Source organism: Sylvia atricapilla, chromosome Z (assembly GCF_009819655.1).
Source record: "Sylvia atricapilla isolate bSylAtr1 chromosome Z, bSylAtr1.pri, whole genome shotgun sequence".
Classification (NCBI taxonomy): Eukaryota; Metazoa; Chordata; class Aves; order Passeriformes; family Sylviidae; genus Sylvia; species Sylvia atricapilla.
Window position 1 is genome coordinate 26,104,248 of NC_089174.1, and position 15,273 is coordinate 26,119,520.

Genomic DNA, 15,273 nt, shown 5'->3' on the forward strand with positions numbered 1-15,273 from the left:
TTCCAAACAAATTTTTCCTGACACTATTTCTCTTTCCAGCTATCAATAACCTGTATCAAAATTGTTCATGACTGAATCATTTTACAAGTCTTAGATGATATTCTTTATATGTGACCTGAACATAATGAAAACTGACTCATCAGTAACTCATTTTGCTCTCAACAATATAATCTACTTCATACACCAGGGGAATTCCAAGACTCATGAAATCCGGTTTTACAGCTTTTTAAAAATTCTGAACATAAAAACAAAATACAGCTTGGCGCTATCTGCTTTTCATATTTTCAGAAGTTAGTTAATTCAAAGGCTATTTTATTCTCCCATTCCTTATGTACTTATTCTGACTTCAATTAGGTAAAAAATTACCTTGGAATATGCAAATCCTCTGAAACAACATCTTTTTCTGTAAAAAGACACAATATTTTGTAGCAGATGTAGAGTAAGAATTCTAAGAAATAAGGATGGTTTTTTTCAGCTTTACATGGGAGGACTGCTGTGTACAAAATAATAAATTAAGGAACATATGGATATAAGAGAAGTGACAATGCACCTAAGATCTTCAGCAGGATCAACATTCAAGCCATCCAAAACCACTGCCACATCCTTTCCCTGCCAGTTTGCCTTTCAAAATACTGAACTACAGATCCCATATTTGCTACATTTCTTTCACAGAGTAGAAGTACATAATATACCAATAAGTTTGAAATCCTTTCTAGAGTTTCATCAGCAAAGAGGATCACACACAAAGCTACTGCTAGTCTGCTACTTCTCGATTACATAAAATTTTTTACACTTCAGAAGACATAGTTGTTTATTTAAGAAGGCAAATGTAATAACCTAAATTCAAAAGCAAACGAAATCTCTTAATAACAGGTCATGCAGGAGCTCAACAGTGCAGTTTATTTCTCAGTGTGCACAGCCTCAAAACACTTTTATTCTGATGCATGCTCTTCAGCACTTCCAAAGCAACTAAGACCACAGGTGCATATAAATCTTGTTTTCATTATCAGAACTCTCAACAATACAATGTTTGTATCTTAAGTACCTTCTACACTACCATTTCTTTTTTACTTAAAAGTCTCAGTTTTTCAGATTCTTATTTTTGCTTTCTAAAACTCAGATAACAGTACCATTCTTGCTGCACTCAGTCTTTTTCTACATCTGCCTTCTGTAATACCAACCTATCCTAGACTCAGCCAAGTTTCAAAACTGATTTCTCAAAACCAAGAACAGAATGTATTAATTTTGGTGTACAAATTAGTCTATCAGCATTCCTAAACAATATGATTGTTTTAAGATATGAATTTGTTTACTCTCACAGACATGTATGATTTCCCTTAGAAAATAAAGGTTTAGGCAACTGAATGTAATTCTACATGCACACAGTCTCAATTTACAAATACATATGAATGAGATGCACTCAAAGAAACACCCTAATTGAAAGTGTCATGGTAAACCTAAGTATCTTTCTTATAAATGGAAATGTACATAACCGAGCCCTCTAAAAAGTCTTATTTTAATCTTCAGCAGTGTAGTAAAGCATCCCCCACACCCAAATAGGGAAAGTGTTTCAGTTTACCTTTAGACATTTTAGGAAGTTTACCTAGAAACTTCCATACCCTCCTGAGAGCGACTGGCTCAGTGCCGAGAGAAGCATCTACTGGATCTTGTCACCGTTCTTCAAACCCTGTATCTCCTTCTATTGGTTGCAAGCCAGGTTATCCCTCCTAAAACATTCAGTATTTAGGAAGGAGCACAAAAGGAAGTTAGGCTTTTTGGAGTGTTTGTAGCAAGGTGCAAGAGACTTCTCAGATACCTGCATGCTTATCATTTTGTTTTCTGTAACATTTATTATTTTGTTATTTTTCCTTATTAAACCTTTTGATTTACAAAACGCCACTGAGGAGCAGTCTCAATCATATTAATTATAGCCATTTCTCTACAAAGGCTGGACCCTCAGAGATTGCTAGATTACCACCAGGCCTATTAGACTCTGGCCACGTGTTAAGCTGTAACACAGCAGTAAATATATTAAATTTTAAAAATACATTTTTCTCTTACCATATCAACTGCCACACATTATTTTCAACGAAAATAATTAATTTGAGATTCTAGAATAAACATCTCAATTTTCACGTATATAGGCATTTCCCCAGGGAAAGTTCATCAACAAACCACATATGGCTACATATATTCCTCTTCTAATGCACAAAATCTAACAGAGGAACAGCTTTATTAGCACATTTAATCAACCACTCATCTGCACAAGAACTAACTAACCAAAAATCTACCTCATCTTTATTAAAGCTTGCTTAAGAAGTCTTATTCTAGTTAAACTAGTGTAATTTTTCTTGTACCAAAGTTTAAAGTCACATGAATAAATCTGAGGGCTGCCAATATCCAAAATTCAGTATCTGTCCTGTACACTTAGTTTTGTCATTTTAAAGTCTATTACCAAATGAACAATAACATATCCTTCTGCACCACCAACTCCCAGTTCTGGACAAAATGCTGTCACACCAGAAGACATGCACAGTACTGGGGGTCAACCTAACTCGATACAATTTTTCCACAAATGACAGCCTGGATTGACTATGTAGCAATTAAGATCTCCAAGCAACCCCTTAATCTCTGTTAATTCTAAACACACATCAGCTGAGATGGCTCTCTCTCACTGCATAAACATTTTTATTTTCTCATTGATCTAGAAGGTAAGTTTGGTCCTAATCTATGAATTACACTTCACCACAAAATCCTACCAAGTTGACTTAATAATTCCACGCAAGTGCATGCAGCTACTTGGTTAAAACTTCCATGCATGCATCCTTCTTGCACTTTATATATCACCATTTCAGAGTAAAAGCTGAAAGTCAGTTTTCAGAAAGTAGAGCCATAACGCAAAGAATAATTTTTAGAAGCTAATAATACCACTATTAAAACTGATATACTAAAAAGAGCACAGAAAAGACAAAACTGATGGTTAAGCAATATTTCAATCATTTGTTTCTTCACTTTTCCACCACCACAACCATACAGACTTAAATGGGCCATATTGTCTACAGCTGACAGCTAACGCTGAGCTAGCTAATACTGCATAATGGAAGCTTCAATTTTCTACATGAGTAATTATACCATGGCACACAACTATTATAGCAACAGAAGGTTCAACAACAGAAAGGTTCAGATAGCCTAAGGCTAAGCCAGAGAAACTGTGAAGTTAATACATCTAAAAATTAGAAAACAAAGCACAGAGTAATGCATTTCATTTAACACCACAACTACATCTGAAGACAAAATTAAGTACCATGGTGAAGCAACCCAGTGCTACCTGAAAAAAAACCCCAAAACATTTTTGAGTCCAAAAGACACTTTTGTTTTCAGGTTAGATTTTGTTTGGCTAAAATACGTAATGTGCTCTAGAATTCCACAGTGTTTGTGAAGATCAGTTTTCAGAATTAAAAGCATTTTTAGTTCTCTGACACAACTCCTTCTGTCATTTAACTTTAACATGGTCAGATCCTACTTCAAGAATTTAAGAGAGGTTCAAATCGAGCAACTCCACATGTGAGGAAAGGGACAACTCTCAGAACTGGAAAATGTCTCCAGAATGAGTTTTGCAGCTATGAATCTGCTAAGGCTTTCTAAAAATAATAAACTACATGGCAATCAAATGATTCTGCTGTGTTAACAGTCTCCATAAACTAGACAGTTACCTTCTACAGCAGTTCCAAGTATCTTACTACAACGTACACTCACAAATCTCCTCTCACATGCATGGTTTTCACTGTAATGTATGCCGAAAACATTTTATTAAATTGAAAGTACAGTTCTATGGTCTTCAAAAGGCTATAAAACTTTTTTCTTGCATTATAAGTTTAATATGGAATAAAATGGTATGGATAAAGTCTCAGACACCACATCAAATGGAATTAGGCTTGATACCTTGATACTGAAAGCATAAGATGCATATTGACATAAATTTAAGGAAAAACACTAGCCACAGTTACGATCTTGGATTCATTATTAGTGATGTAACAGATAGCATATTTAAACCAATGCCTTCCTATGGAACTCAAGAGGAAAAAACAAGCCTCACAGTGTTTTACACAAAATCAAACAACACTGAATATAAAATTATCTGATCTAAGTTAAAAGTTCTGAGAACAAAATAACCTGACATCAGGTTATTGTCAAGGCTGCTGACATCAGTTTTGTCAAGGTCTGATGGCAGTTACACAAATACATTGATTTTAAATCAAACCAAAATTCTTCAAGTACTAAAATGAGAAAATGACAGTATGTTGATGTGGGTACCTGTATGTAGTAAACTCTTGATCTAGTACTTAGAAAGATTAAGATAGAATCACTCTTCAAAAGCATCAAAGTTAGATAAACTTAGCTGTCTACAGATTAGTGTTCAACACCCACACAGCCCCAAGTGTAGTCATTTCACCTTGCTGGGTATCTTCCACATTTGCGCAGAATTCCCAGGCCACACTCTGATACTTCTTCAGCTCTCTTTCTTCACAAAACCTCTTCTTTCTTCCCACATTAAAATGTTTCCTTCTTGCTCAGTGAAGAGAGATGCTCTATCACTTCCCTAATACTACAGGTTGTAAGCTGAACAGGTCTCAAGCTACTACCACACATAACACCTTTCCTTCACCATGGTAATGGTTAATAAATATCTAGTTGCAGGGGAAAAATGGGCTATTGAATAACAGAATCAATATGATTTCAGCAGACGCCATTTATTGTTTACGTTACACATCAGATATAGAGTCTAGGTCTACTGTCCACATGGGCATGCATCTCTGGGTTGGCTAACTTGCGCTTCTTCATGAGGCAGGCACACATCCTTCAGGAAATCTAATCACTCAAGTATCCATCCTCATGTTGTGCTTCCCCTGTCTAGGGTTTACATTCTTGCATACAAATGCATTGCTACATCTACTATCAAAATTGCTTTTTATGAAGCTTATGGGAACTTACCTTCACAGGCATAACAATCTAACCTTGATTAAAGCTGTCCTAAAAATTCTACATTTCTACAGGCAGCAGATCAGAGAACTGCAGATCAAAAATACCTCATTTCCTTAAAAAACAGACTTTTTTTCAGGAGAAAATTCAAACTGCAATCAATTGAATTTACTTAAAGGTCTCACAATGTTTTATATAAAAATAAAGAATAGTGAATGCTGTTGGAGAAATTAAAAGCAAAGACAAGAGCATTTCTGTGAAGACATTTATCTCTCAGTCTGACAAAAGCTTAAGAGCAAATTTAGTTATTCTGTCTTCCTCTCATTTGTTGGGAAAATTCTGCCCTCCCTCTTTAGTGTTAACCATAAATTCAAGTTTCATCACTTTTTTATTTCTCCAGATCTAGAGATACCTCAGCTTACCATCAGCAAATGTCACCTGATACACTGAGCAACCTACTCCTGGAACACTGCAAGCAATGAATGACTGCCAACTGAGGTGATCTTCCACAGAAAGTAAAAAACATTCTATACTGAACTTCTCACTTCAGTAAGAAAAAAGCATTTGCAAGGTGCAGTTAAGAAAACAGCAGGGATTGAGAAGTTTAACATGTCTCCCAAGACCCTTAAAGTAATCACGTCTCTGACTTCAGCCTCTACAGTATTACTTCATCTTCCCAAGATTACTGAACGATTACTTAAGATTTAAAAAAGCTGTATTTTTATGAACATTATCTACATTTAAACTGACATCAAAAATATCAATACTACATGAAAATAAATGTTCCTCATTATAAGCTTATAGAACTCCTCTAAAGAACACTGAATACCTTTAAAGATTGCTTTATATCATTACATTAAAAAACTGTTAAAACATGCTAAAAGTCATGTTAACTATTCCATTTAAGTTCAAATATAAAGACATAAAATGGAAAATGCTTAGTGCCTTAAATACAGAAAGATACTCACAGGATTCTTCTACATGTAACAATACAGGTTTTAAATAGTACTTTCTTCTAGGCTGCAGGCACACATCCTATCCTGGACTAAATCACACCTTCCAGCATCACGAAGGAAACCTGACAAGAAGCCCATGCTTTTAAAACATTTTCTACAAAAATGCACCCAATGTACTTTTAAAAATGTAACAGATCCAACATTCACTAGGTAATTAGCACCTCAAGCTCAAAGACAAACTGAACCAAAAAGAACAGCTTTACTGGTACAACAGAACCTCAGTCTGAAATTTGCAAAATGCAAGACAAAATGCAATTAAACAACTTTGATGGGTTAGTACAATGGCTCTTCTCCTACTGCTCCCTTCGCTCACCAGCCTGAGCACTCCCACACCTCAGTGAAGCCATTGCTGGCTCAGAGTACCAGAAAGCTCTCCAATTCAGTAACTCACTACTGAACAGAAGCTGAATCAACCTGGTGAAGGATACAAAAGACAGGACGGAGAACAGGAGTGGAGCTACAAAACTGCACAGCCAGAAATGCAGCAGAATGACCCATATTAGAGCGAAGTGCCTTTCCTACAGCGGGCAATGGCTGGGTGTTTCACAGCCCATCAAGTGCATCCCTTCAAGGACGTCATGGTCCAGTGAGCTCCATACACAAACTGCCACCCGAGCACCTCTTCAACTCTGCCTCTGCTGCTCCATCTACATCCTGTTATGGCACAGGGTTTATTGGATAAAGGCAGCTCACAAATTACTCAATGAATAATTGCAGAGTACAAGAAGTGACAAACTACTACTTGAAACTGAATTTTAGGTTCCACTTGTCATAAAACATCTGGTTTTTTGGCCTACTGAGAACAATATCATCCTCCACTGTTGTAGTCCACATCCCGTCTTAACCAAAAGTAACATCACTGAAACACATGGTTGATGAAGAGTATAAATTACGACCCAGGGAATCTAGAGGAAAATAGAATTATTTCTAGGAAAATTACATTAAATTTACTTAACTTAGGAATTTAATGACATTAAATTACTAAGTGAAGTAAAACAGTTACTACAAAGTCTTGGTATGTTAAAAGCTAAGCTGGCTAGTAAGCTTACAGAGCAGATCCTAAAGCACAGGAAAAAACAGTTGTAGTCATATTAATGATGTTACATACAAAGTCAAATTAAGTAATAAACTTCCTTGAATATGTAAATCTTACTTGTGTGTGTATGTGTGATGGGCGTCTATGACCTACAGTTAGCTGAGTAAACATTTGACCAAAGGCAGTTCTGACTGATCAGTATGTCTCCTCCCACTCGTAACTCCACAGCACAAGCCAGGATACTGCACACAAACGGCAAAAAAATTGTTTTAGCTTTTCAAACCTACAGAATATACCTATTTTGCACTAAATACCCTTCTTTGAATAGCCAAATGGGGATTTTGATCTATTTTTAATTAAAAAGGTTTCCTATACAAAGTCAAAAACACCAGATAAAGGAGGTGGTAAAGAGAGGGAAATGTAGATGCTAAAAATGCTCTCTGTAAGAGATAAGGAACACGCAGTTCAATAAACATCCTAGAAGAATGCACTGTCAAACACATCTGTAATATTCTAAAATTCTTGTATATTTAATATCTTTATCATTATATTTATAGCATATACGTATATTTAATATGAAAATATTTTCTGCCCCTTTTGTTAGAAAGAAGCCTTTTCATTAATTTAAGGTTATGAATATATCATCTATAAAACACTGAAACTAAATATAACAGGTGAGCTAAATAAAATTAGCTCACCAAAATAAATTATTCCATACTTTACTACTAAGAGTTTCAGAATTTCCTCTGAAAATACTGTTTTCGGAAAGCTTCCTAAGTAACCACAATCCAAACTAATTCCACAGCATGGATCAGTGTGTGATGTCTCCTCTTCTTCATCTACGCCAAAGAGGAGACATTTAAATTATAAATCGCTTGCCTAAGATCACAGGGAGGGACAGATGTTCTAGTCACTGTCTTTATCTGTGATCATCACTCTAGCTTTTACGACCTTCTCACTAGTCTGCTTTTATTGAAGCAACTATTTAGCTTAAACACACACATTTTTCTTCACTCAGCTGTTTCAGATGTAGCTTACAAACCTCCAGAACTCCAGTGACAACGTCTAGGAGGTTACTCAGAATCACACTTAGAAAAACAAGCACAGCAGCAGCAGGCTTGCACTTCTGCAGCAGCCCTGAGGAAGCATTAACGTGCCTGCACAGCAGAAAAAAAAAAAATTAAGGATTGTCAGAAAATATACAGCAATTACTTCAAAGTTACTTTTTTATCTTTTAATAGATCAGGGAAACCAATTACATAGAAGTCTTAAAACGTTTTTGAAAGACTGTTAAAGGCCCAGTATATACTGGAAAAATATCATTCCATTCACATCATTAAGTGACTCCCAAGTATCACGGTCAGTTTTAGATCATTTAAACACTGGCCACTGCTGAAAAGGATTGTCCCACCCTTCCCTTAAGCATTGTCAGGTATTTTGTTCATACAACCTCTGGTGAGGTATTAAGGGTTGACTGAGAACCCTTGACATTAATTTGCAGTTGAATCAGCAAGCTTAAACTGTAAAGAAACACTATGTCGAACTCCCCTACAACTTTGTTATTCCTGTGGTTTGTGTGTGCTTTTAATTACATTATTACTTTTATGTACAACATCGCAAAAAAAGCCCACCAAAAAGTATAAAGAAAAGTCTGAGGAAGAAGACTTAAGTACATGTTTTGTTTACAACAGACTGAAAAAAATGTTCAGCTGGAGAAAAATTAGATAAAGACTGTTAGTACAGCTGATGAGACCTTTTTCTTTAGCCAGTTCTTTTGTGTAATGAGAAGATATTGGAGAAAAGCAACCACTGTCACTTCCGTATTCTTCATGTTCCATTTATTGTCTCAAAGGGATAACGAAGTTAAATTTTTCTTTAAAATCAGAAGACTTCCTAATCCTTTTTAAACAAATTTTCAAGACAAGAGTAAAAGTGTTAGAAATATATGTAACTTGGATACTTCTAATCACAGAACCATTCAGCACAGTAACTAGCGAACCCAGAACTATTTCCCACGTCTATTTCCATAGGACAAACTTTGTGGATACAATAGGGACACTAAAACTTGATAGAATGCATGAGCTTTAATAATGCAATTAATTTAATTATGACTATGAGACTATTAAAAACTGAAAAATTGTAACAGGACATAAATTCAGTCTTGTTACTTGTAGATAAATAGGCTGGACAAGGGAAAAGCTTTTTGTAGATGCAGTCACTCTTGTTTTTAGGGGAAGAACAACTTCAGAAGCATTAAGACGTGGCCTGTCACATGTTAATGCACTTAAATAATCTTGAATATATTTATCTTGATCATACAGAAGAATAAAAAGCTCTATAGAAAATGCAACATATAAGAACTAGTACTCTGAATTCTGAAATTCATTTACATTTTATAAGCCAATACATCTATTTGATGCAGTGGGGCAAGAGAAAAAGATTCCTTTCATTAGCTGAAAGACATTCTCAGCTGATGTAAATACTCCACCGTTTGCCAGGTAATTTCTCTATTTCAGGCCAGCACAACAAAATGTCACTTTTCTCCACTGCAAATGCTGTTTATCTGTTGAAACGTCTTAATTAAAAAGAAATTGACTAAAGGATACTAAGATCGAGAGAAGATATCTCTTAAAATATAGTTAGCACCAAAACTTCTGTCTCATCTTTTCCCTTTAAAGCAAAATTGAATTACTCCCATCTGGGAATTTAATATCCCGATGCAGCTCGGGATAAAATGCATTCACTAGACAAGTGCTTTAAGAAGAGGTGTTTACCTAAAGAGTAGGTAAGTTGTTTATCCTTACAAGCAGTCATAACCCAGGCAACAAGGCTTAATATGCTTAACAGTGTGCTTCACTTATAATCATGCTTAGGGACATGAACAGCATCTAGTTCTAACTATGTATGCACTTACAAATGATCCTAACTACAAAATTCAGCAAGAAAAAAAATCTTCGATTATATGCCAATTTCTTTTTACGCACTGCATGTCACTTGAACACTCATTAAGGGCGTACCAGTAAAATGAATAAGAATGGCTGAAAATAAGGTCTGTCCGTGTTTCACGGTGAATCACTGAAATATCACTTTTAGAGATTTTAATTAATGAAACTTAAAACCACTGCATTCAGAGCGTGCCTATAAATAACTTCCTAAAAAGCAAAGTTAAAGGTAAAAGAGCACTGGCAGCTCAGGTTGCCTCTAATCCGCTAATCTGCCAACCCAGCACAATCGCACTCCAGCAACTGCTTCTTCAGATCAGGAAAACAAATTTATTTGTTCATACGAACCCAGCTCGGGGGTCGGTCGGACCAAGCACCGCTAGCAGCACCGACACCGGCCGCCAGACAGGGAACCCCACCGCCGCAAGCAACTCCTACAGGAGAGGAGGGCACTGGGAGGTCTCACAGCGACGGCTTTTGCCAGCCGGGAGCACAGCCACAGGGAGGCGACGGGCCCTCCCGGCGCCGGCCGAGCCCCGCTCCGCCCGGCTCCGCGCCCCCGCCCGGGGCACGGCCCCGCGCTGGCGCCAGCTCCCTCTCCGCTGGCCAGAGAGGCCGCCCCGGCCGCCGCCGCGCTCGTAGGGGGCTCCGGAGCCCCGCATGCCCCGCAATCGCCAGGGAAAGGGGGAGGGAAGTCAGTCCAAGGCCTCGGCCCACGGAGGTGCCGCGACCGCCGCCGCTCCGAGAAGGCGGCCGGGGACAGCAACCTACCGGGGAGCCCAGGAGAGCGGGGCACAAGCTCGGCGTTCGGCCCTTCACCTCCGGGCACTGCTTCCCGACCCGCCCCGCCCCTGGCGCGGGGCTCCAAGCGGGGCCGGCCGGGGCGGCACTCGGAGGCGGAGGGGAAGCGGCGGCGGCCGCGAGCGCCCGCCCCTTCCCACGGCGGCACAGGAGCCCGGGCGGGCGGGACGCGCGCACGCCCCTCGCGCGGGTGATTGACAGGGCGCGTCGGCCACTCGGGGGGCGGAAAGCTAACGTCAGGTTGGGGAGGGGGCGGGGCTTGCTGGTGGGCAGAGCCGGCAGCCAATGACGGCGAGGCGGGGCGGGGCCGCGCTGGCGGCGGCGCCCGGAGGGGCCCGATGGGAGGGGTCCGCTGCTCCGCTCGTAGCTCGGGGGTCGCGCTTCGAGGAGGCCGTGGCACGCTCGCAACGGCTCAGCTGCGCGCCTCCCGCCTCAAGCCTCTCCATATAGGGACAAAGCTACCTGTTTAATATGTGAAGGGCTGGCCTCCAGGGCTTCCCGTGTGCTCAGCGAGGGCTGAGTCAGTGTCAGACCACAGCCGCGGGACGCCTGGAACCGCAGCTCTGTTCCATCCTCTGCTGGGTAACAGTCCTCAGATGCCAGCTGCCTTCGTCGGCGGGCGGATCGCACCTGGCAGTTTCACAGAAATGCTGTGCCCGCCTTGTAGCCGCTGCAGTTGGCAGCTGGCACACTTCTTCGGCACTGTCGCCACACGTGGATGAGGTTACTCTGCTCGTCACGCTCGGGAATGCAATCCTGCATTCCCTGTTCTGTGTGTCCGTGCAGGAAATGGTGAAGTCAGAACCTGCTGTCACTTAATGTTTGCAAGAGCTGCCATGTAATTATTAAAAAAACAAACCAAAGCAACTCTTATAAATGCTATACAATAGGCTTTGTGCCAACACTCGTGCAAAAGAAAACATCTTTAGGCTCTTTTCTAGTTCTCCAGTCAGGAGGGTAACATTATAAAAACCTTGAAATTTGAATATCGTTTAGACCACTGAGGGTCTAAGGCTTTAAGTAAAAGTATTACCTTGATTATATTTGAATACATAAAAACAACTTTTAAAGTTTGTTAACAACTTGTTTTACAGTCATTATAAATATGGAGGACAGAGGATGCAAAAGGAAAAGTATTGGAGGTTCTGACTGATCTTGGAGTATTGTTTGTCCAAATAATTTTTTAGGTAAAATTGGTAAATTCTAGAAGTCCTTGTAGAAAAAAGAATTAGAAGAAATATAGCTTCCAGAAACTTCCAGAAGTCATTTGCTCAAACTTAATTTCCTTATCTCAATAGACATTGAATTACTTTTTTCAAAAATCCTCCGTAGTCCTATTGGGAAGGATCTTGGTGTCATTTAACTGCAATCTTGCAATTTTGGCCCACTGATAATTGCCTTGTTCTCTGCACTTGTATATAAGGCAGGCCTCGTGAACGTCACTGTCATTCATTCACAGAAATGTGTAATTCCTTGCTTACCCTGTGGATCACAGATTCACCTTCAGAACTTCTCTCTTCCAGCAGTTATCTCGACTTCTCTGGCATCATACATGATGCAATCTTAGGACAGTACAGAGAGCTGGTGGTGTGCTCTGACAGTGTCCCCTCTGTAAAAGTTGCCTTAATCAAAGAGGAGTGAGCATATACTTAGTTCCAATTAGTTTTGTAGGATCCTAATGGACACAAGCATTTCACTCTCGCAAGCAACTAAGCAGACACAAAAACAAATCTTGCATTACTATGATGCCAAATTCATCTTGTACAATTGTCCTGAAATTTTCCATCAACTTCAATCAGAAATGGACACATATGCACAAGTACTGGTATTGCTTTTCCCAACCTTTTCTAAATACAGTCTCATAAACCAAACAAAAAGTGCAGATTTTTTTTTAATGTAAAAGCTGTAGGACATTTTTCCAATTATTATTTATTATTTAAAAAAAAAAAAAATCCTTAGCTGTTAGTTCAACCCAATAAATTACTTTAGTAACCTGTAATTGTGAGATTTAGACGATGAACATAAGGCAAAAGAGAAAGATGTCTTCCACATGTCAGAATTTACAGAAAGGTGCATCAGTTTGGGGTAGTTAAAATTACAATCAAGCTGCAGTGGTGAAGAAAGTGGATGACTGCTGCATGTCATCTTAATCTTCAAGAGCAACGGAGACATACCATACTGTATACCAAGTATAAAAATAGAAAAATCGTGCTGTGGCTTAAGTTTTATAGCATTCTCCTGATTTAATCCCAGCCAGCCACCAAGCTCCACACAGCCACTCACTCCCTTCTCAGGGAGAGAACTGGAAGATTAAAAGCCAGAAAAACTGTAGGTTGAGATAAATAATAAACCAGTTTAATAGGGGAAGCAAAAGCTACACATAACCAAAGAAAAACAAGGAATTAATTCACTGTTTCGCACGTGCAGGCAGGTGTTCAGCCACCTCCAGGAGCACAGGGCCCCATCACACATAACAGTGACTGGGCAAGACAAACACCATCAGTCCAAAAATCCTCCCTTCTCACTGCTTCAGCCAGATTTATATGCTGGGCATGGTACCACATGATAGGGAATGTCCCTGTGGTCAGTTGGGGTCAGTTGTCCTAGCTGTGTCCCATTCCAGCTCCTTGTGGACCCACAGGCTGCTTATGGAGCAAGGCAGGAAGCCCAGCAGCCACGAGCAACAGAGATGGCTCTGACTCCTTGTAAGGAGGAGCTCTTTTGACTCCTCAGCATTAACTACACGCATACTAAATACACATGTTACCACACGTGGTGTTTCTAGTACAAATGTGAAACACAGCCTCATACTAGCTACTGTGAAGAAAATTTACTCTATCCCAGTCAAAAGTACCACGTGAACTTCCCAAAAGATGATATAACTTGCTATATACCTATGAATGCTGTTCTAAGTGAAGGAAAATGTACTTCCAGTGTTTGATCCTAGACTGAGCATTTTTGCCCTCATGGAATCCTTTGACAATTCCTGCACACACATAATAGTAACAGAAGTTGCCAAGCACCTCTTAACTTTCCAAAACTTTTCATCTTTTTAAAAAGTAAAAAAGTTCTTCTGTTACAAAAGTGTAATGATGTTTTTTTTCCCTGTGATATTTCAGCTTTCATTTTAATATTCACCATTTGGCAGTATTTCAACAGCTGTTTCCAGTCACCTACACCATTTTATTTATGGTGTATTTCTCTAATGAACTTATTCCCCCTTGTCATGCTGAATTATTTAATTACTGGATACTACTAAATTAAATTCTTGCACTAGAAACTCACAGGCATAACATCTGGCTTTTTAAGTGTTATAGTTCTGCTTTCCCTTCACATCTTAAAAGCTCTTCCAGCTTCCTAAGGTCTTTGTTCATTTCACACATATGGAAAAAATAGAAGTGGTTCCTCCTTCCACCCTGTATTTTAAATTCATATCAATTTCTAAATATTGGTCTTTTTTCCACTGTCATAGGCTTTGAGCCAGTCAAGCTCATTTAGAATGATTGTTCTCACTGCAGTAGCTCAAACACAGTCTCTTAAAATTTCTTCCATTCAGGATTCTGCAACTTCATCCATGTGCCTAGGAAGATCTCAACCCCTAAAAACAGGGCGGAACAGACAGTAATATAACCTGCTGCAGTAAATTAATTATTTTTATGGACCATCCAAATTCTGTTTAATTACCCTTTAGTTTAAGTTCTTTGTTCCAGACTAAAAGTTACCAGTACGAGATTAAAAAAATACTGCAACATAGTAAAGTACATAGTCACAAGCCAGCACTTTGCCAGCTTTTAGGTCTATGTCGAGAGGCAGTGGAGAGAATCTGTTCCTGGCTGCTGCAAATGCATGCCTACAAACAGAGAAAACAAACAAACCTGAGTACCTTTCATTTGTTCTAAAGTTCATGCAGTTTGGTAGCAATGCTGATGTGAAGGAGAAAGCCTTACCTGGCTGGACTTAGCAGTATGCATTGCAGATTGGAATTCACTTGTAGGCTCCAGAATTTTAGGACCACAAGAAGCATTTTATAGCCTTTTTATGAATGTAGAAAGCACAGCAAAGAACCTGGATTTGTTAATACCATATGAGAGAAATGTAAGGCTGGTGCATATCATGGTGTAGTGTTGTCATTACTAAGGATGGTTATATGGCCAGTTAGAATTCCCTGTAATACATCAATCTCGTACATCATACAGCAATAAAGAATTGATAGAATGTCATTACCTTAAATAAAAAACAGTTATTCACTTGTTTTTTTTATGTCATCTCACCCACATACTGCTTCGTACTTCTTTCTCTTCACAATCCTGTGAAGAGATTGTTGGTTGAGTTAAGTGTTCAGCAGATTGCTGGTCACCATTTTTCTTTGGAAGAACTCCCTATAACCAAGGAAGAGTATTCCTACATAAGGGAGACATGTGGAAAAGTTCTGAGATCGGGCTGATCCCCTCCATACTAATGAGCTTTTAAGAGCTGGTAGAAAACAGAGTTGCACCAA

The 15,273-nt window shown here is 39.1% G+C and overlaps 1 protein-coding gene across 8 annotated transcripts in view; it reads right to left on the reverse strand.

Moving 5' to 3' along the window:
- Positions 1-10,858, reverse strand: part of CSNK1G3 (casein kinase 1 gamma 3) — an 81,567-nt gene extending 70,709 nt beyond the window's left edge. For all 8 annotated transcript variants that reach the window (XM_066338976.1, XM_066338974.1, XM_066338981.1 and 5 more), the window contains exon 1: positions 10,746-10,858. The gene's annotated coding sequence lies outside the window, so the exon portion shown is untranslated. The remainder of the gene's footprint in view (positions 1-10,745) is intronic.
- Between the last annotated feature and the right edge of the window lie 4,415 nt (positions 10,859-15,273).